Raw genomic sequence first — 23,583 nt, forward strand, 5'->3', positions numbered from 1 at the left:
GTGTTATGTCTTCTTGATTCAATATCCCCTTTATTATCATGAAATGTCCATTTTTTTCTGTTTATCTTTATTGTATTGAAGTCTACATTTTCAGAAATAAGTATGTCTAAACCTGCATTACTTTGGATATTTGCTTGAAGATTCATTTTCGAACCTTTCACTTTGAATCTACTTTTGTCCTAGCAGCTTAAATGTGTTCTGTAAAAGCAGCATATGGTTGGGTTTTGCTTTAGCCAATATAATTTGCTACTCTGTGCCTTTTTTTGTGAGTTCAGTCTTTTCACATTTAGGGTTATCATTGACTTTTGAGGATTTCCTATAGCCATTTTATGTTTTGTTTTCTGGTAGCCCTGGGTCTTGTTTGGTTTTTCTCATTTTTGTTTCTGTCAGTTTTATATGTTTCATGGTATTTCATATTTCTTTCCCGTTTCTTCTTTTTTAAGCTGTGTGTTTCAGTAGTGGCTATTTTGTAGGTGGTTACCAGTAGGCTAAGAAAAAAAAATGTTCATATGTAAAAGAGTCCTTTGTCTTATGAGTGCTTTTGCGCTGCATCCTTCTTTACTACTTTTGACCTTTATCCTCTCCCTTTTTTGTTATTGTCATAGATTATACTTGTTTTTATTGTGACTTTTTTGGAACTTTTATTTGTAGATTTGATTCGTTTTGTTCTTTGTGTCTAGTCAAATTACCTCCTTGAGTGTTTTCTGCAGTGGATGTTTTCTGATGATAAATTCCTGCAGCTTTCTTATGTCAGTAAAAGTTTTTATTTCTCCTTTGTTTTTAAAGTATAACTTTGATGGATATAGTATATGTGATTGGTAATTCCTTTCTTTCAGTACTTTGGATGTTTGGGTCCACTCTGTTCTGGCTTGTAGAGTTTCTGCTGAGAAGTCTGATGATAACCAACTAGGCATTTCTTTATATTTTATGTTGTTATTTTTTTATCTGCCTTGAGGATTCTTTCATTGTCATTATCTTTTGACAATTTTATTGCAATGTGCCCTGGAATAGTTATGTTTGGGTTGTGGCAATTCAGTGTTCTCTTTGCTTCTTGGATTTACGGCTCTAACTCTTTTTATTTTTTATTTATTTTATTTTATTTTTTTGCATTTTTCTGAAGTTGGAAATGGGGAGGCAGTCAGACAGACTCCCGCATGCGCCCGATCAGGATCCACCCGGCATGCCCACTAGAGGGCAATGCTCTGCCCATCTGGGGCATCACCCTGCTGCAACCAGAGCCATTCTAGAGCCTGAGGCAGAGGCCACAGAGCCATCCTCAGTGCCCAGGCCAACTTTGCTCCAATGGAGCCTTGGCTGCGGGAGGGGAAGAGAGAGACAGAGTGGAAGGAGAGGGGGAAGGGTGGAGAAGCAGATGGGCACTTCTCCTGTGTGCCCTGGCCGGGAACCAAACCCCGGACTCCTGCACACCAGGCCAATGCTCTACCACTGAGCCAACTGGCCAGGGCTTTAACTCTTTTTATAGGTTTGGAAAATTCTCATCAATTATTACTTTAAATAGACTCTCCATTCCCTCTCCCTCTTTTCTTATTTTGATATACCCATTATTGTTATATTGCTCTTTCTGACGGAATCTGAGAATTCTTGTAGTAATTTCTCCATCTTTTAAATTCCTGAGTCTCTCTCCTCTTCTCTCTGTAACATGTCTAGTTACTGTCTTTGATGTCACTGATTCTTTCCTCTATCTTGCTTGTTCTATTAGCTAAAATTGCTACAGCAATCATTAATTCTCATATTGATTTCTTCATCTCTGTATGTAAAGTTTCAATAACTTTAGTGAGGTATTAATTTTGTCCATTAATTTTTTATCTAAGTTCATTATGTTGCTTATTGGTGTCTTTTTGCATCTCATTGTGTATTTTCAGGATTTCAATTTTGAATTATCTGTCATTTAACACAAAGGCATTCATATGATTGAGATATTTTTCTTGAGATTTTTCATTGTCTTTCTGAAATATGTCTTTCTTATGTAGCCATGGTATTTGCTTTCTTCTTCCTTGAGGGCATTTGAGAATGGTATCTTTAAGAATGCTAACAAAAAAAAAATAACTAAAAGAATTGAGAAAAAATTTAAATACTATAAAACATAAAAATTTAAAAATTATGACAAGAAAAAAAGCACAAGAAAAAAGATTGAAAGCAAATAAAACAAAAAACAAAACACCCAAAAAGAATAAGAATAAAATATAAAAATTCAAAAATGAAAAAGAGAAAAAAGAATTTTAAAAAAGGAAAAAAGAAAAGAAAAAGTTGTAAATTTCAGTTGTGAGAGGTTTTTTTCAGTAGGTGTCACTGTATTATAACTTAACTCTGTGAAGTTTCTGTGCTGTCTGCTGAGATGTTGCTGTCCCAATGATGAAGTTGGGGTCACAGTTGCATTGATGGGTAGAGTGTGTTTGAGTGCTTTATGGCTCTAACAATGGAAATCTCATGCTTCCTGGTGCTCTTTTTCACATATCTACAGACCTGAGGACCAGACATGGAGCACCTCTGTTCTTCGTGGGAGAAAGTAGCTCTTGAGAGCTAGCTATGGGGTTTGTCTCTGACAATCTTCATTCTATGAGGTTAAGGAGGCAGGATCTGTGAGGCTGGCAGCTGCACTTTAACTTTCTCTGTCTCTGCCAAGTGTGAGATGCAGGCAGACATTGGGAACACTCCCCATGACCACACTCTGTGGCCACTTTGGTTTATCTCCCCTTCTGTCCCTCTGTCTTACAACTCCTTAGAACAAAATGAGACCCAGTCACTCTGAGTTTCCCTCTCCATACCCCTCAGACAAAATCCAGAAACCCTGAGCTTGCTTCATCCCCATAGCTCAGCAATAAAAAAAAAGTCACTCTAGGTTTTCACCTCTCCTCTCTAAAGCCCACCACATTGTGTTTTATCCTATGCCCTCCTTTTTACCCTATCCCACCTTTAGTCCATTCAGTGCATGGATCCTTCTCATGTACCTGTGAACCCAGATGGTGTTCCTTCCCTGCATTATAGTCATTCAATTTGTTGAAATTTCAACAGGAGAGATCAGCAGTATCTCTCATGCTGCCATTACTCTCCAATTTGTATGTCTTAATCTCTTAAACTTTTTCACTATTCCCCCAACACTCTACCCATTTGGCAACTGTGAAATTGTTCTTTGTATCTATGAATCTATTTCTGCTATGCTTATTTGTTAATTAATTAATTTTTGATTATCTGTTGATAGATATGTATTAATTGCCATTTTTTATTTATATATTTGATCTATTTTTTCTACTTCTTCTTAAAGTAGAACCTTTAACTTTTCATATAATACTGGTGTGAAGGTGATAAAATCTTTAGCTTGCATTTTCTGCGAAGCTCTTTATCTGTCCTTTACTTTTAAATGATAGCTTTGCTGGGTACAGTAATTGTGGTCATAGAACCTTTCCATTTGTCCCTTTGAATATTTTTTGCCAACCTCTTTTGGCCTTAAAAGTTTTGGTTGAGAAATTAGTTTACAGTCTTATGGGAGGTTCCTTGTAAATAGGTAATTACTATTCTCTTGATATTTTTAAAATTATCTCTTTGTATTTAACCTTTTGCATTTTAATTATGATGTATCTTGGTATGGGCTGCTTTGGGTTCATCTTGTTTGAGATTCTCTTATTCCTGGACTTGTATGCTTATTTCTTTCACCAAGTTAGGAAAGTTTTCTGTCATTTTTCATTCTTTTTATTTTTTTCAATAAATTTTTATTAATTTTAATAGGGGGACATTAATAAATCAGGGTACATATGTTCAAAGAAAACATCTCCAGGATATCTTATTCAATTATGTTGCATGCCAATCACCCAAAGTCAAATTGACTTCTGTCACCTTCTATCTGGTTTTCTTTGCACTCCTCCCCTCCCCCTTCTCCCTCCCTCTTCTTCCTCCACCTCCCCCTCAGTAACCACCACATTCTTGTCCATGTCTCTTAGTCTTGTTTTTATGCCTCACCTATGGATGGAATCATGCAGTTATTAGTTTTTGCTAATTTAATTATTTCACTGCATATAATGTTATCAAGATCCAACCATTTTGTTGTAAATGATTTGATGTCATCATTTCTTATGGCTGAGTAGTATTCCATAGAATATATGTACCACATCTACTTTATCCATTCATCTATTGAAGGGCTTTTTGGTTGTTTTCATGTCTTGACCACTGTGAACAATGCTGCAATGAACATGGGGCTGCATGTATTTTTACATACCAATGTTTTTGAGCTTTGGAGGTATATACAGAGTAGAGGGATTGCTGGGTAATATGGTAGTTATTTTTGGGGTTTTTTGAGGAACAACCATACTTTCTTCCATAATGGTTGTATTACTTTACATTCCCACCAACAGTGGATAAGGGTTCCTCTTTCTCCATAGCCTCTATAACACTTGCTATTACCTGTCTTCTTCATAATACTCCATTTAACAGGTGTGACATGGTATCATATTGTAGTTTTAATTTGCATTTCTCTAATAACTAATGAAGATGAGCATCTTTTTATATATCTGTTGGTCATTTGTATTTCTTCCTGGGAGAAGTGTCTGCTCATGTCCTCTTCCTATTTTTTTATTGGATTGTTCGTTTGTTTGTTGTTGAGTTTTATGAGTTCTTTGTATATTTTGGATATTAGGCCCTTATCTGAGCTGTTGTTTGAAAATATCATTTCCCATTTAGTTGGCTGTCTGTTTATTTTTTTGTCAGTTTCTCTTGCAGTGCAAAAACTTTTTAGTCTGCTGTGGTACCATTCATTTATCTCTGTCTTCACTTCTCTTAACTTTGGAGTCAAAATCATAAAATGCTCTTAAAAATCAAGGTCCATGAGTTTAGTACCTATGTTTTCTTCTATGCAAAAACTTTTTAGTCTGCTGTGGTACCATTCATTTATCTCTGTCTTCACTTCTCTTAACTTTGGAGTCAAAATCATAAAATGCTCTTAAAAATCAAGGTCCATGAGTTTAGTACCTATGTTTTCTTCTATGTACTTTATTGTTTCAGGCCTTATAATTAGGTATTTTATCCATTTTGAATTAATTTTAGTACAAGGGGACAGACTGTAGTTGATTTTTATTCTTTTTCAGGTGACATTCCAGTTTTCCCAGCACCATTTGTTGAAGAGACTTTCTTTTCTCCATTGTGTGTTGTTGGCCCTTTTATCAAAAATTATTTGGCCCTGGCCGGTTGGCTCAGCGGTAGAGCGTCGGCCTAGCGTGCGGAGGACCCGGGTTCGATTCCCGGCCAGGGCACACAGGAGAAGCGCCCATTTGCTTCTCCACCCCTCCGCCGCACTTTCCTCTCTGTCTCTCTCTTCCCCTCCTGCAGCCAAGGCTCCATTGGAGCAAAGATGGCCCGGGCGCTGGGGATGGCTCTGTGGCCTCTGCCCCAGGCGCTAGAGTGGCTCTGGTCGCAATATGGCGACGCCCAGGATGGGCAGAGCATCGCCCCCTGGTGGGCAGAGCGCCGCCCCATGGTGGGCGTGCCGGGTGGATCCCGGTCGGGCGCATGCGGGAGTCTGTCTGACTGTCTCTCCCCCGTTTCCAGCTTCAGAAAAATGAAAAAAAAAAAAATTATTTGACCATATATATGTGATTTTATTTGTGGACTTTCTATTCTGTTCCATTGGTTTGAGTGTCTATTTTTCTGCCAATACCATGCTGTTTTGATTGTGGTGGCTCTATAATATAATTAGAAGTCAGGTATTGTGATGCCCCCAGCTTTGTTCTTTTTCCTTAGAATTGCTTTGGCTATTCAGGGTTTTTTATAGTTCCATATAAATCTGATGATTTTTTTTGTTCCATTTCTTTAAAAAATGTCATTGAAATTTTGATGGGAATTTTATTAAATTTATATATTGCTTTGGGTAATATGGTCATTTTGATTATATTTACTCTTCCTATCAAAGAACAGGGAATATTTTTCCATTTCATTGTATTATTTTTGATTTCCCTTAACAATGCTTTGTAGTTTTTGTTATATACGTCCTTTACATTCTTTGTTATGTTTATTCCTAGGTATTTTCTTTTTTTGTTGCAACCGGGAAGGGGATTATTTTTTTGAATTGGTTTTCTAATGTTTCGTTGTTGGCATATAGAAAGGCTAGGAACTATTTTTTTTTTTTTTTGTATTTTTTTGAAGTTGGAAACAGGGAGACAGTCAGACAGACTCCCGCATGCGCTCGACTGGGATCCACCTGGCATGCCCACCAGTGGGTGATGATCTGCCCATCTGGGGCATTGCTCTGTTGCATCCAGAGCCATTCTAGTGCCTGAGGCAGAGGTCGCAGAGCCATCCCCAGCGCCTGGGCCAACTTTGCTCCAATGGAGCCTTGGCTGTGGGAGGGGAAGAGAGATACAGGGAGGAAGGAGAGGGAGAGGGGTGGAGAACCAGATGGGTGCTTCTCCAGTGTTCCCTGGCCAGGAATCGAACCCGGGACTCCTGCATGCCAGGCTGATGCTCTACCACTGAGCCAACTGGCCAGGGCCAAGGCTATGGACCTTTTTATATTAATTTTGTATCCTGTGACCTTACTGTATTGGTTTATTATTTCTAGTAATCTTTTCATGGAGTCTTTGGGATTTTCAATGTATAGGATCATATCATCTGCAAAAATTGATACCTTTACTTCTTTTCCAAAATGGATGCTTTTTATTTATTTCTCTAGTCTAATTGCTCGGACTAGAACTTCTAGCACCACATTAAATAAGAGTGGAGAGAGTGGACAACCCTGTCTTGTGCCTGATTTAAGGAGGGAAGGTCCTCAGTTTTTTTGCCATTTAATATAATATTAGCTGATGGTTTATCATAAATGGCCTTTATCTTGTTGAGATTTTTTTCTATACCTATTTTGTTGATTGTTTTAAACATAAAATTGTGTTGTATTTTATCGAATGCCTTTTCTGCATATATTGATAAGATCATGTGGTTTTTGTTCTTTGTTTTGTTGATATGCTGTATTATGTTAACTGTTTTATGTATGTTGAACTATCCTTCAGATTCTGGGATGAATCTCACTTGATTATGATGTATTATTTTTTTAATACGTTGTTGTATTCTATTTGATAGTATTTTGTTTAGTATTTTATTTATTTGTATACATTAGAGATATTGTTTTGTAGTTTTCTTTTTTTGTTGGCAGATGGTTTATCATATATGGCCTTTATCATATTGAGATATTTTCCTTCTATACCAATTTTGTTGAGTGTCTTAAACATAAAGTTGTGTTGCATTTTTTTTTTAAGAGAGAGGGATAACTAGGGACAGACAAACAGGAAGGGAGAGAGATGAGAAGCATCACTCATTAGCTTTTTGTTGCACATTGCAACACCTTAGTTGTTCATTGATTGCTTTCTCATATGTTCCATGACTGTGGGGCTACAGCAGACTGAGATTCCCTTGCTCAATCCAGCAACCTTGGACCTTGGACCTTGGGTCCAAGCTGGTGAACACTGATCAAACCCAATGAGCCCACACTCAAGCTGGCAACCTCGAGGTCTCAAACCTGGGTCCTCTACATCCCAGTCCAGTGCTCTATCCACTGCACCACCACCTGGTCAGGCTTGTGTTGTATTTTATCGAATGCCTTTTCTGCATCTATTGATAAGATCATGTGGTTTTTGTTCTTTGTTTTGTTGATATGGTGTATTATGTTAACCGTTTTACGTATGTTGAAGCATCCTTGAGATTCTGGGATGAATCCCACTTGATCATGATGTATTATTTTTTTAATATGTTGTTGTATTCGATTTGCCAGTATTTTGTTTAGTGTTTTAGCATCTGTATTCATTAGAGATATTGGTCTGTAGTTTTCTTTTTTTTGTGCCATCCTTGCCAGGTTTCGGTATGAGAGTTATCTTGGCCTCAGAAAATGTGTTTGGAAGTATTGCTTCTTCTTCAATTTTTAGAAAGACTTTGAGTAGAATAGGAATCAAGTCTTCTTTGAATGTTTGATAGAATTCACTAGTATAACCGTCTGGGCCTGGACCTTTATTTTTCAGGAGATTTTAATAGTTTTTTCTATTTTCTCCCTGCTAATTGATCTGTTTAGGCTTTCTGCTTCTTCATGACTCAGTCTAGAAAGGTTGTATTGTTCTAGGAATTTATCCATTTCTTCTACATTGTTGAATTTGGGGCATATAGTTTTTTGTAGAATTCTACAATAATTCTTTGTATATCTATGATGTCTGTGGTGATTTCTCCTCTTTCATTTTGGATTTTGTTTATATGAGTCCTTTCTCTTTTTTCCTTGGTGAGTCTTGCCAAGGGTTTGTCTATTTGTTAATCTTTTCAAAGAACCAGCTCCTTGTTTTATTAATTTTTTCTATAGTTTTTCTGTTCTGTATTTCATTTATTTCTGCTCTGATTTTTATTATTTCCTTTCTTCGGCTGGTTTTGGGTTGTCTTTGTTCTTCTTTTTCTAGTTCCTTAAGGTGTGAAGTTAAGTGGTTCATGTGGGCTCTCTTGTTTGTACATATAGGCCTGATGCGGTATGAACTTCCCTCTTATCACTGCTTTTGCTTCATCCCATAGATTCTGATATGTCGTATTGTCATTTTCATTTGTCTGTATATATCTTTTGATCTCTGCGCTTATTTCTTCTTTGACCCATTCATTTTTTAAAAGTATGTTGTTTAGTTTCCACATTTTTGTGGGTATTTTCCCCTGTTTTTGCATTTGAATTCTAGTTTCAAGGCTTTCTGATCAGAATATATGCTTGGTACAAGTTCAATTTTTCTGAATTTGCTGATGTTATTTTTGTGGGCAATATATGGTCAATTCTTGAGAATGTTCCATGTACACTGGAGAAAAATGTATACTCTGCCGCTTTGGGATAAAGTGTCCTGTAGATGTCTATCATATCCAGGTGCTCTAATGTTTCGTTTAAGGCCAATATATCTTTATTGATTTTCAGTTTGGATGAATGATCTAGAGCCATTAGCGGTGTATTGAGGTCTCCAAGTAAGATTGTATTTTTGTCAGTTTTTGTTTTTAGGTCAATAAGTAGCTGTCTTATATATTTTGGTGCTCCTTGGTTTGGTGCATATATACTAAGGATTGTTATGTCTTCTTGAATAAGTGTCCACTTAATCATTATGAAGTGCCCATTTTTGTCTCTGAGTACTTTTGCTGTCTTGTATTCAGCATTATTAGATATGAGTATTGCTACACCTGCTTTTTTCTGCATGTTATTTGCTTGGAGTATTGTTTTCCAGCCTTTCACTTTGAATTTGTTTTTATCCTTGTTGTTAGATGTGTTTCTTGTAGGCATCATACAGTAGGATTTTCTTTTTAATCCATTCTGCTACTCTGTGTCATTTTATTGGTAAGTTTAATCCATTTACATTTAGTGTAATTATTGACACTTCTGGATTCCCTATTGCCATTTTATAAATTTCTTTCTGTTAGTTTTGTATCTTGTTTGATTCTTCTCTTTTGCTTTTCTATCATTTGTTTTTGTTTATTTTTATTCCATACTTCTTTCTTCTGTTGCTACCTTTTTTAAGTCATGTGCTTCTGTGGTGGTATTTTCAAGGATGGTTACCATTAAGTAATAAAAAGTGTACCTACCATGTTCATTGTAGAACCCTATCTAATGAGTGTTTCTGCACTTTATCATTCTTTGCTAATGTTAATCTCCATCCTCTCCCTTTTTTTGCTTTTGTTGTTACAGTTTAAATTTGATTTTATTGTGTTCTTGGAGCTTTTACTTGTGGTTTTGTTTTGTTTTGTTCTTTGAATCTGGTTGGAAAATTGGAAAACCCCCTTTAGTATTTCCTGGAGTGGGGGTTTTCTGATTATAAATTCCCTCATCTTTTCTGTATTTGTGAATGTTTTTATTTCTTCTTCATATTTGAAGGATAGCTTTGATGGGTATAGTATTCTTGGCTGAAAGTTCCTCTCTTTCAGGACTTTAAATATTGGGGTCCACTCTCTTCTAGCTTGTAGAGTTTCTGCTGAGAAATCTGATGATAATCTAATAGGCTTTCCTTTATATGTTGTATTCTTCTTTTCTCTAGCTGCCTTGAGAATTTTTTCTTTGTCATTTTTTATGCCATCTTCATTATGATGTGCCTTGGAGTAGGTTTGTTGTGATTAAAAAAACTCATTGTTCTGTTTGCTTTTTGAATTTGAGGCTTTAGTTCTTTCCACAGGCTTGGGAAGTTCTCATGTATTATTTGTTTGAATATGTTCTCCATTCCATTTTCTCTCTCTTCTCACTCTGATATACCTATTATTTTTATGTTATTCTTTTTGATGGAGTCAGACAATTCCTGTAGGGCTTTCTCATTTTTTTAAATTTTTGATTCTCTCTCTTCTTCTCTCTGTTGTGCCTGAAGTTTCTTGTCTTCTACATCACTAATCCTACCTTCTCTTTGGCCTGTTCTATTAGCTAAGCTTGTTTCCTCATTTTTCAGTTCATGAATTGAGTTTTTCATCTCTGTTTGATTTGTTTTTATAGTTTCAATTTCCTTGGTAATATATTCTTTGTGTTCATTGAGTTGCTTTTTGAGTTCTCCAAATTGCCTTTCTGTGTATATCTCTGAGTATTTTTAGGATTTCTATTTTAAATTCTCTGTCATTTAGCTCCAAGGTTTCCAATATATTAAATTTTTTCTCCATAGATTTTCCCACATCTACCTGTGCTACTTCTCTATCTTTTGTATCCATGATATTTGATTTCCTTTTTCTTAATGTCATCTGAGGTTGGTCTTTTTAATAGTACTAATGAGAATTAATAAAGTATAAAAAGTAAAAAAATGGAAAAAATTTAGAAAAAAACCCCAAAAAACCCAATAATAATTTATTATCCCCTCTTTTCTTTCTTCTCTTCCCCTTCTCTCCTCTTCTTCTTAGAAAAATATTTTGATGAACTGTGAATTATATTATGCTAAATGGAACAAAAACTGCCTATAACAGAGGGCCTGAGTTGGGAGGAAGTGTTCAAGGGGCAAAAAAGGAAGTAGTGACCCACAAAATGCAAATAAGTAAAACAATTTGGGTCAGGTATAAAGTGATTTGCTTGTAAGTGATGGTCAATTAAGGGATATAATGAGAGGGATACGAGGAAAACAGGAAAATGGAAAATAAATAACTATTGTATTAAGTGGAGCAAAAACTAAATAATGGAGATCTTGGGTTGGGAGGAATGCTAATGAGTTAAAAAGTGAAATAAAAAGCACCCAAAATGCCACAAAATAAACCTTGAGTCTCAAATTATATAATTTGTTCATGATTGAGGATTGAATGAGAGGAAAAGTAAAAGGAGAAAAGAAGAAACTAATAGAGAGGGAGAAATAAGAAAAAGGGGAAAGGGAAAAGAAGAAAAGAAAAAAAAAGAGAGAGAGAGTTAAGGGTTTTGGAGTGTAATCCTCATGGAGAGTAAGGAAGAAGAAAAGAAATAAAATGTAACGCTTATGGGTAGTGTAGTTCAAGGAGAGGACAGAATAATATGAACAGAGAATAAAAGGACCAAGGTGGACGAAATAGAAATAATAATAATAAAGGCAAGAAGATGAAAGAAACAAAAAAATAGTGGAACAAGTTATAATGTCTGGATTTTTCTTGATTTTGAGAGGATAACTTCTTCCTTTTTCTTTCCTCTCCCTCTTCCTGGTCAGTGACTCTGTACCCCAGGCTCTGCCCATGTGGCACGGTTAGGTAGAGATTTGAAGTTGATGAGACTCTACGGCGATTTCATATATTAGGCTTCAGTCTCGTTGTTAGTCAAGGTTTGTTAGCATTTGCAGGCTCCGACAATGAGAGAGTCCATTTTCCCAGAGCCTCTCTCCTAGTCTCTGCTTCCTGAATTAGCAGCCTGATGACACAGCTATGAAGCTACCATTGCCTCTTCCTGGGGAATAAGAGGCTCAAAGAGCTGGCAAATCCCCACTCTATTCCCACTCAATGCAGGGCTCTGGGTAAGGCTCTGGCAGCCAGAGCCGCCAGCACAATCAGGTGTGGCTGGGATCCGATTGCTCTCAAGGTAAAATTCTTTGAGCCTCCAGGCCTGTTCAGCACGCCTAGCACTCTGTGGAATCACTCTCCCCAGGCTTTCTGCAGTTTGTAACCTGTTTTGGCTGGGAAGAAGATGCCCTAGTTGCTGCCTGTGGCACAGGAGGTCTTAACATCTGCCAAGTCCCTCTTCTTAGTGTATATTCCTGAGTATGAAAGCTCTGCCAATCAGAAGTTTCCTCCACCACTTTAGCAAGAGGCACTAAAAAATATCACGTCTCTTGTCTTGGATCACTGAACTGAGAGAGATCTTGTCAATTAGAGCCGCATAGGTCAGTTGGGATGTGAGCTTCCTGTGGGTTAAGCTAATTTCAGCGATTGGATCCACCAATCTGCTCCAGAAAGGACTGCAAGCTGCCTGCACACCCCTCCCCCAATGCTTGATTGTTAGCTTGAATGGTTGGGTGAGGAGCCCCGCCTGCCCAGAGAAGCTCGGTTGTAGGAAAGTTCACTTTGTCGCACTCCCTACTCACTGCTGGCAGCTACTGCGCATTTGCTCGAGGTGTGCGCATTTGCTCGCGTGGGCTTATTCACCACAGGCACACTCTTTCCTCAGTTTGAATGATCGTCTGTGCCATAGCCTAGCTTCCTCCACACCCTTAGCCCCCCCCCAACTCTCAGTTCCAAGTGAAAGCAGCCTTTGCTCAGGTTAGTGAGGAAGGCAGAGTGTTTCTTTGTCCAACTTATTTCCTTCAGGGTTGATTATATATTTAGTCAATTTTTCACTCGATCCTACCTTTGCCTTCAGTGTGTGGAACTCCCGCATGCTCTAAGGATAGATTTTTCTGTCTCTGGTTGATGAACTTGTTGAAATTTTGGGGAGATTTATAGGTCACTCACCTCATGGCCCCATTTCTCTGACGTCACTCCCCCTATTTTTTTTTTTTTTTATAATTTCAATTTACTTGTTAAAGTATTCTTCTTGTTCATTAAATTGGTTTTTTTTTTAGCTCACTGAATTGCCTTTCAGTGCTTTCTTGTATTTCATTGAGTATTTTTAGAAATTCAATTTTGAATTATATGTCATTTAACTCGATGTTTTCCAAGTAATTAGATTTTTTTCTTGTGGTTTTTCATCATCTAGCCAAACCATGTCTCTGTCTTTTGTATCCATGATATTTGATTATTTTTCCTTAATGGCATTTGAGAGTGGTATTGTTAATAACAATAACAGATAATTAAAAAATAAATAAAATTTGAGAAAATACAGTAGAAAAAGTGAAAATTGTATAATGATAATTGGAACAAAACTACAGAGAACAAGGAGCAGGAACTAAGAAAAATTAAAAAAAGAGAGAAAAATGAAGTAAAAATGAAGAAAAATACCACAAAGTATAATATGTGTCCAAAATACTAATTTGATTAAAATGAAGTTTGGATGAGAGAAAAAAATAAGAAAAAATATAAAGAAATAGAAAAGGAATAGAGTAAATGATAAAAAAAAAAGAGAAAAAAAACAACATAAAAGAAGTAAAGGTTTTAGAAATGGAACACTTATAAGAAACAACAATAAAAAAATAAAACAACTATGGGTAATGAAGTTCAAGTGGAAAAAAAAGAAAAAAGAGAAAAAAGAAAAAGGTAAAAAGAAAATAATGACAAAAAGCATTAAGAAAATATTTTTTTTCCTCGTTTTGTGAGTAATTTTTTTCTTTTTTGGTTGGTGATGCTATACTCTAAGTTTGCCTCTGTGGGGCTCTTGGGCAAAGTTCTGCTGATGTGGCACTGTGGTAATTACGTAGTCTGGGCCTCAGTCCTGTTGGTAGGTGGGGCTTATTAGGACTTTGCAATTTTATGGCTCTAGCAATGGTAGTCCTAGTTCTCCAGGTGCCTCTCCCCACATCTCTCCCACCAAAGCTATTAGCCTGGAGACTTATCTGTGGGGTTTTCCCAGCCACTTTTTGCACAGCAAAGGGAGAAATGCACAGCGAGGTCCTTCCTCCAGTGCCACTCATAGCAGACTTCTGGGCAGGGAAGTGGCAATGAGAGCCACCAGAAGAAGCAAGCCAGGCAAGGAGTAGATTGCATATCCACTGCCTTTTGGCTACACACAGGCAAAATATTATGGGCCAGCAGGCAGATTTAGTACAACTCTGTATGTTGTGGGTCTTATCTCCATGGGCTTCTCATGTGCTGTTTGGGAGCTCGCAGTAGGCCACATATGTGTCTAACTCCCATGACTCCAGCCAGCAATGCACACAGATGCTTGCATCAGCCCGCACTGGCACCCAGCACCTGTGGTCTTAGGTGGAGCAGGGAATGCACACAGATGCTCACACTGGCCCATGTGGGCACCTAGCACCAGCAATCTCAGGCTAAGGACTCTGGCCCATGCACACGCCCAGTGCCAGTGATCTTAGATGGAGTCAAGAATATGCAAAGATGCTCACACTGGCCCACACAGGCACCCAGTGCTGGCAATTTCATGTGGAGTCCACCTCCCATGCACATGCCCAGCATCTGCAGTCTAAGGCAAAGTGAGTGAGCTCTTTCTTTTGTTTGAGCACTTACCCGAACTCAGCTCCTTCTTCTCTATCTCAGTCTCTTCAGATTGCCTGGCTCCAAACAAAGGTGTACCTTCTTCAGAACAATGAGGAAAGCAAAATACCCCATCCTCCGTCTTTTTTTCCTTATGAGCGGATTTTCTCTTCATCCACCTTTTCACCCAATCATACCTTTATCTGGTGTGTGTATATTTAAGGTGCTCCTGAGATTTTTTTCTGTGTTTAATTGTTGAATTTGTTGAAATTTCAAGGGGAGAGATCATAGTATCCCTCATGCCTCCATTTCTCTAATGTCTCTGTCATTGTTTTTTCAAATAGGTTTCAATTTCTTGCTCTCTCGCTACTCCTTCTAGCAGTCTCATGATGTGAATATTGATACATTGAAATTGCCCCAGAGGTTTCTTACACTATCCTTTCTTTTTATTGTTGTTTTTTCTTTTTGCTGTTTTGATGGGATGTTTTTGCTTTCTTATATTTCAAATTGATGATTTGACTCTCAGCTTCATCTACTCTACTATTGATTCTTTATAGATTTTTCATATTTTAGTCAGTGTATCCTTCATTTCTGATTGTTTATTTTTATGATTTATGTATCCTTTTTCTTTTTTCCTTATTATTATTATTTTTTGTTAAGTGAGAGTCAGGGAGGCAGACTGACAGACTCCCACATGTGCCCTGATCTGAATCCATCTGGAAAACACCCTACAAGGCAATGCTCTGCCTACATGGGGATACTCCTCAATTTCTGGCAACCAAGCTATTTCAGCACCTGAGGTGAGGCCATGGATCTATCCTAAGTACCCAGGGTCAACTTGCTTGAACTCTTTGAGCCATGGTTGTGAAAGGGTAAGAGAGAGAGGAAGAGTGAGAGAAGGGGGTGGAGAAGCAGATGGTCACTTCTCCTGTGTGTCCTGGCAGGGAATTAAACCCAGGACCTTCACACACTGGCTGATGCTCTACTACTCAGCCAACCAGCCAGGGCCTTTGTACGTAACTTGGAGGATCCAATGACACAGCCTCCTGATTACCTGAGATTTGCATGTCATGTACCTCCCCTTGTGTGAGCTGTGTACAACCTTTCATTGTAGTTGAGCCTTAATTGCTTTTGGCTTGTCAATGGGAGGAATTTACCCTCAAGGCAATCAGCTGTAAGGACTAGCTACAGCCCCAAAACACCAACCTCTGACCACCATGGAAGATCAGCTGTGCAAAGGCACATTCCACAAAGAAAAATTTACTTCATTAGGGCTCTGGTTACTGTTTAGACCACCCCTTGAGTGTGTTGCATGTGGAGATTGTGTAATGGTGCTTCACTGTGGTCTGAAGCTGTCCAGTGGGTGTGCTGACTCCGGAACCTCCAGAGAAGAGCAAACCTAATTCAACTACCACATATGTTCTGCTTTTAGCCACCCACCATGAGCTACAAAGTGACCTGCAGATGACTGCTACTTGTGCTGGGCTTGGAGGTATCCTGGCGAGGCCAAGCTGAGTCAGGCCTGAGATCATGTAAAAAGTGGTACAAAGCTCACTGATGCCAGATGCTGCTTGTTTGAGAGATTTTAGGAAATCTTAAATCTGAACCAAGTATACAATTTTTATGAAAAAACTACAGGAAACAAACAGCACAGGTAGGCCAACAAATTGGATGCAGTGGGGCCTCAGGGAATCACCAGGGTAGTACAAAGAGTATGAGTCAGGTTGATGGAGTCTCAGATATGGTACTTGCCTGTTGGCTCTGTGGGGGAAGAGCTTATCAAAGAACAATGGCCTCTACCAGCACTTCTGTCTGGAGAGAGCTGTCCCCCAGCTCTCACCTTGATGCTAAACAATTGAGTTCCTCTCTATATGTCTCTGGTGCTTTTTAAGCTTCTTCCCCCATGTTGGAAATTCTGGAAATCAGAGTATAAAGCCAGTATTCGCAGCTGCCATCAAAGCCACCTGGCCAATACAGGTTCAGGTCTGATTCGGACTAATGGTAATGAAGCAACAGAGCCAAAAACTGGTGTTCCATTTTCCTTTAATCCTAGCTCGCACCTAGCAAGCGAGAAAATACACACAGTGGGCAAACACTCCCTCTTCATCCAGGGCTCCCAAAACCACTGACTCATCCAAGTTTCCTAGAATCAAACGCTTCCACCTCACCAGTCTTATTCACCTCTGTTCCCCATCTCCTTCTCCTCCAAAAACTGGCTTCTCCCTCCCTCATTCTGCCATTTTGGCTGCCTCCTCCATTTTGCCTCCCTGCCCTGCTCCATGGGCTCTTCTTCTCTACAAGAACCTAATCACTATCCTCAAATGGCCTAGCTCCACCTTTTAAAACCTTTTGGTGCAAAAGCCTTCCTCCAACATACATTAGCATAATGACAACCCTTCCCAGCAAGAAGGGCATTTAGCTGCCCAGTGTGAGCAGCAGCCATCTTTAACAGGGTGAGCAAAATATATCCTATATGCCCGACACAGAGGGAGTGAGACCAAGTTAGTCTATGAAGAGGCCCTGTAAAAGGAACTGCCTGGGATTCCAAAATCATCCATCTCCCTCAGCCTCAATCCTTGCTGATTTTTACAGCCAGAATTTATGGGACTTCTTTTCCTGGCATTGAAAACCTAGTATGGGAGGCTAGGGACCCCTTAATTTCCTGACTCCAAAGCAATGCAACCATAAGCTCCAACTCAATGATCTCCTCCACAATGTGGGATGTAAGGTCACCAATATGCAACTCAAAAAGCTGCTTATTATAGTGCATCAACAGTGTTCTTGGTATCTGAAAGAAGGGAGCTTAGACATTGAGGACTGGGAGTGAATAGAGCACTGGCTCCACAACTCATTAGGGTCAGTGACTGTACAGCATCTAACAACATTGAATCATTGTTGAATGGCACTATGCCTGATTCAGGGCAGAAATCATCAGATTCCTCCTGCTGATAAGCCCCAAGCTCACTAGTCACCTCCTCAATCCCCAAGGCTCCTTCTGAGCCAGAATTACCATCACCACCAGCTCCACCACAAAATGAAAGGATGATCAATTTATGCTTGCATGAGGGTTTGAAGCACAGTGAAAATTGCTTTTATGCATACCCAGTAACCCACCTGCCTGGACAGCCTATTGGACATGAGAGCCTGATATTTCAAGTGTTTAAGGAAATAAGAGAAAGCATAACAGAAAATGGATTACAGAGTACATTCACCAAAGAAATTGTAGAGGCTATAGAAGCAGGATATAAAATAACCCTATGGGACTGGAAGGAGTTAGTGAAAACAGTAACCACCACTGGTCAATACAGTATCTGCCTACAAGAATACCAGGATGCAGCTCAGACACAAGCTGCAGTCTGAATGTGAGAGCTCCAATTCCTATTGATATGCTCACAGGAGCTGGGACTTAAGACACTCCCCAGGCTCAGGTCTGCATAAACCACACTGCCCTTTCTCAAATTTTCACAGTAGCTTTTAAGGCATGGGTTTGGATTCTAGATAAGGCCTCTAAGGAATTTTTTCAAGCATCCATCAGAACATTAATCACCTGCAAACTGCCATCTTACAACAGGCAGAACAAGCAGTAAATGTGCTGACCCTTCAATTGGCTTATGACAACACAAATGCTGATTGCCAAAAGGTATTGGCTCTTCTTAAGAGGCAGCACCCTAATATAGTAAATAATTAGAGCATGTTAAAATATAGAGACAGAAATACAGAAGGCCCAAATATTGGCCACTGCATTACAACCACAGTCATGTTTTAATTGCAACAAAGAGAGACATTTTCAGAAAGATTGCAGGCAGAGCCTAATGGAAACTGTGTAGCTTGGCTTTCATGTGTACCCTGAGGGTCTAATTAAAACTCAATCTGAAAAATTCTTATTAAGTTTCAGCAAAGCAAATTGTAAAAAGCCAATATGATAAATTAATATTCTTGTAGTGTTAATGCAAATTATCAGGCCAAGTTAAAACTGGACTTCAGCCTGACTAGGCGGTGGCGCAGTGGATAGAGCATCTGACTGGGATGCGGAGGACCCAGGTTCGAGACCCTGAAGTCACCAGCTTGAGTGCAGGCTGATCTGGTTTGAGCAAAAGCTCACCAGCTTGGACTCAAGGTCGCTGGCTCCAGTGAGGGGTTACTCGGTTTGCTGAAGGCCCGCGGTCAAGGCACATATGAGAAAGCAATCAATGAACAACTAATGTGTTGCAAAGTACAACAAAAAACTAATGATTGATGCTTCTCATCTCTCCATTCCTGTCTGTCTGTCCCTGTCTATCCCTCTCTCTGACTCTCTCTCTGTCTCTATAAAACAAAACAAAACAAAAAAAACCCAAGAAAACAAACAAACAAAAAAACTGGACTTCATACTATAACTAGATTAATTTTTATTTGACTCTTAAAAAAACTAAGAATAATTTTAGAAAAAAATGATATTTCAGCAAAATTCATTGGCACACAATTATGAGTATCAGAAATTAAACTAGATCCTGAATTTTTCTGATATTCTTGAATGTTTTGAACAAAAGTTTCCTGTAATGTCTGTTGTATCTTTTGAAAATATTTTAAAACAGGTCTTAGTTTGTTTGCCAATGAAAAAACCTGTTTCTAGAAGTCATGAAATATGTTCATAAAAGTATCAATCTATTATTGCTAATTACTAACTTTGTCCTTGAAAGTTACAGTTTTTGGAAATTGTGAATTCTGTTTAATTGGAAGGAAATTGTATGATTTTAATGATAAAAGATATAAGGTATGGAAGTACTTTTGAAAGAAAATGGAAAATAGTAAGTTGTTCTGAAAACTGGTTATTTCTAAATAAATAAGAAGGTTTGTGCAAGTTATAGAAGATTTGTGCAGAGGTAAGAAACAAAAAGAGAAGGAATTGAGAAAATAAAGACAGGTGAGAAAAAGAGAGGAAGGAAAGACTTTAGAATAAGGATTGTCTTGGAAGGTAAATAAAAAGAAACTTTGGGCCCTGGCTGGTTGGCTCAGTGGTAGAGCGTCGGCCTGGCGTGCAGAAGTCCTGGGTTTGATTCCCAGCCAGGGCACACAGGAGAAGCACCCATCTGCTTCTCCACCCCTCCCCTTCTCCTTCCTCTCTGTCTCTCTCTTCCCCTCCCGCAGCCGAGGCTCCATTGGAGCAAAGATGGCCTGGGCGCTGGGGATGGCTCCTTGGCCTCTGCCCCAGGCGCTGGAGTGGCTCTGGTCGCAACAGAGTGACTCCCCGGAGGGGCAGAGCATCACCCCCTGGTGGGCAGAGCATCGCCCCCTGGTGGGCGTGCCGGGTGGATCCCTGTCGGGCGCATGTGGGAGTCTGTCTGTCTCTCCCCGTTTCCAGCTTCAGAAAAAAAATACAAAAAAAAAAAAAAAAAAAGAAACTTTGGGACATTCTTACAGACTTTAGGAGCTTGAGGAATTCACCCTAACTTACAAGTATTACAGAAAGAGCCAGTGGCCTTCTTAAGCACTGATGGCACAAACAATAAAGGAGGAGTCAGAAGGAGAGACTCACCCCACAAGAAGAATTGTATAAGGCTCTTTTTACTCTTACAAATTTTTTTGTCATTTTTCTGAAGTGAGAAATGAGGGAGACAGAGAGACTTCTGCACGTACCTGACCAGGATCTGCCCAGCATGTCCACTAGGGGGCAATGCTCTGCCCATCTGGGGTGTTGCTCCTTTGCAAATGGAGCCATTCTAGTGCCTGAGCTGGAGGCCATGGAGCCATCCTCAGTGCCTAGACCAACTTTGCTCCAATGGAGCTTTGGCTATGGGAGGGGAAGAAAGTGATAGAAAGAAAGGAGAGGAGGAAGGGTGGAGAAGCAGATGGGAGCTTCTCCTGTGTGCCCTGGCTGGGAATAGAACTCAGGACATCCACATGCTGGGCCAACTCTCTATTACTTAGCCAAGTTACCAGGGCTGACTCTTAAATTTTTAAACATTTTTTCATTTGGACTTACTGTAGATGAGATGCATTTATACTAGCTGATCAGTGTCCTTAGCCTCTAGTGTTGTACCGGGATGTATTAGCTAGCCCTGAGTGGCAGAGTCCAGTCAAATTGCTAACCCGTGGGTGATGGTATGTTTCAATTTTGTCATCAACAGGTCCTCTTTGGATACCAGCGAGGAATGAGAAGCCTTATTATGAGTTGGCATCAGCCCCTAGGAAGCAACCTGGTTCCAGAGATCTAGAAACTGATAGTACATTCATCTCTGGCAATGAACCCAAAAAAGAAGAGGAGACATAACCAACTCCCAAGCACTCTGGAAGCACCTGACATCACCTTTTTGAAGCATCTAACTGGATGTGCTGAAAAAGCTTTTAAAAATAGTCATGCCTGTGACCCCTGAAAATCTGTTTTTCTCTATGCTAGTCCTTCACCTTTCACTGAAAATACTGCCACCTATAGAAAAACATCCTCCTGAATTTATTGAAGATCTAAACCCTTATTAGACAGCTCAAACAAAAAAGAGGGAGATGTAGAGGCCCTGAGCAATAACTAACATAGAACAGGGACAAAGTTTAGTGCCCTGAGGCAAAAGCCACAGTGGCAGTCACTGACAAAAAGTACTGAACACAGTACTATGTTCAATGCAGCACAGTAAAGACAGAATTAAAAATTCTGATTAATCAATAGGTGGGACATTTGAGCTACTCCCCTTGTCCTTTTGTCTGCTGTAAAGAAGTTCCTCTTCCTGACTTCCTTATTCTCTTCTCTGCTTCTTGATTTCATTCTCATCTTTCCTTCCTGACTTCCTCATCCTCATCTCTGCTTCTATATGTGTGTATCAATAAATACCCTTATAGGACCTTCTCATGAAACCTGTATAGGAGATTGTGAGGTGGTCTCCCATAAGTCCCTCAGTTCACTCCGTGTGGTCTCTGAGTAGTCACTGTCTCTACAACATTTTTTGTAGGATTTCATTTCAGCCAGATTTTAGGCAATTCTGAATGATGGTCATTCTGTAGTTTAGTTGTAATTTTAATGTGATTGTGGAAGGAGGAGAGTACTGTGTTTACTTATGCCACCATAATGATGAGAAATTTCCTGTTGTATTTTTTAAATCCTACTAAAATATCTGCTGTATTGTATGTACTCAGTTAATGTAACCCGTGATCCCCTACCCAATGCGAGGTACAAATCATATACTCCTGAAGCCTACATGCAACTTATAATTAATATGTAAATTCAGTAAAACATTTATTTTTTCCCCTAAATTAGTGCTACATTTTAATCAGTGGTGTCTTTGAATCAAGGAGGTATGGCATGCAATGTCTCTATAAAATAATAGAATGAATCACAGGTAAGCAGGACTTGCACATAGCCTGATAATAACACATCAGATGAAAAAATGTTCTTACAAAGGCTGTTTGAGTTGTTAGTGCTAGAAGCTTTGCAAATAACATCCTAGTGATAACCATATTACTCATTATAAATTAGTATACTGGTCTCAAGTTTTATATGTTATTATCGGTGGATTTGTTTATTGTGATTTTGCCTTTGAGAGATGAATCCATTTTACTTAAGGTGAACAAATAAAAGATAATATCAAATTTCACAGTCTACAAAATTGATGTCTTGACATTCAATGTATCTTGATAGTTCATTAAAATTATGTTATTCTGATTGGACTTTTCAAATAAGACTCATCTTGATTTTGTGAGACATCAGTGCATAGAATATTGCCAATCCTTGAAATTAACTGAAGATTCTAGTGTTTCAAATTTATGGAAAACAGACAGTAATATACAGAGAAATTCTAAGTAGACTTAAAAGAATTGTGAGAAGAAAGCTCAATTTTGAGGATAATTGTAATTATCCCACATAGGAATTATTCCGCAGTGAGATATATGTATTATAATTATTACTATAAATCAGGCTACTCTAAGGTAAAGATAATATACTATTTCTCTTTCTTTTACTCTCCCATTTTGAACAGAATGTCATGCCATTATATTTCCTTGTTTTTGCAGACTTGATAGGTAGCACTTTTCTATGTGGTTTTTGTTACTTTTATTCTCATGAGATTTGCTTAGCAACTCATAAGCTCTCCCTCTCTCTCCTTTACTTCTCTTTTTTATCCATTCTTCTCCTGTTTTGTCTTTTCTTTTTTTTTACCCTGTTGCTATTGTCTCTAGCTGAGCTTACATGAAAGTAACCTAAACAGCTACTTATGAATTAGTATTTAAAAAATATCGGAAGGTCCCTCTTCTTTCATAGAAAACTGCCCAAGTCTCTAAGGAACATTATGATGTGGCCATTTGAGTGCTGTGGACATAATGATACCTCTGATATTTCAGCTTACTTAGAAAAAAAGAAGTTGTTTTTTTTCCCCTTCTGAGAAAATGTTACTGATATTTGCCAAAAAAAAGACTTTAAAGTAGAAAATATTCATATCTTTGGGAACTGGAGGAAAGAAGGGTAGCTGTATGCTCCAGTTATCTATTGCTGCACAGCAAACCACCTTAAAACTTAGCAATTTAACATGAAAACCATTTTATTATGTCTCATGATTCTGTGGATTTATTGGGCTCAGTCTGGTGGTTCTTCTGTTGGACTTTTTTTTTTTGTTCTCTCACATGGTTTCAGTCAGATAATGATTGGAGCAAAAGCATACAAGATGTGTTCATTTACATAGACTGACACCTTGGTGGGGATAGCTGAATGCTAAGATTGACTGAAATAATGAATAAGCTGGGTCTCCGCTTCTTCATGTGGCCTTTTCATATAGTCACATCATCAGTGTTGCTGGACTTCTTCCACATTGGTTTAGCATGTCCAAGAATACAGAAGCAAAATCTGCAATGCATCCTTAACATTTTCTTCCATAACTGAGACAGGGTACCTTTGGCTGTGTTCTTTTGACTAAAACAAGACAGGGAAACTTCTGCTTCAGTGTGGGAGGGGGCTACCCAAAGGCATCAATAGCAGGAGGCATGGATTATATCAAGCCATCAATGGAAATTAACTAACATGCTGGAAAACATAATTAATGGTCCCTCAGGTGCTGCTGGACTGTGGCTGAACAGGAGAAATAATATTTTTAAGAATCTATTGCATCTGGAAATTCAAAGATA

General features: G+C 38.7%; 1 long non-coding RNA gene across 3 annotated transcripts in view; it reads left to right on the top strand.

Annotated features, from left to right (window-relative positions):
* LOC136385474 (uncharacterized) overlaps positions 1-22,015 on the top strand; it is a 299,892-nt gene extending 277,877 nt beyond the window's left edge. For all 3 annotated transcript variants that reach the window (XR_010747831.1, XR_010747829.1, XR_010747830.1), the window contains one exon: positions 20,610-22,015. This is a non-coding gene — a long non-coding RNA (uncharacterized lncRNA). The remainder of the gene's footprint in view (positions 1-20,609) is intronic.
* The last annotated feature ends 1,568 nt before the right edge of the window (positions 22,016-23,583 follow it).

Source organism: Saccopteryx leptura, chromosome X, assembly GCF_036850995.1.
Source record: "Saccopteryx leptura isolate mSacLep1 chromosome X, mSacLep1_pri_phased_curated, whole genome shotgun sequence".
Classification (NCBI taxonomy): Eukaryota; Metazoa; Chordata; class Mammalia; order Chiroptera; family Emballonuridae; genus Saccopteryx; species Saccopteryx leptura.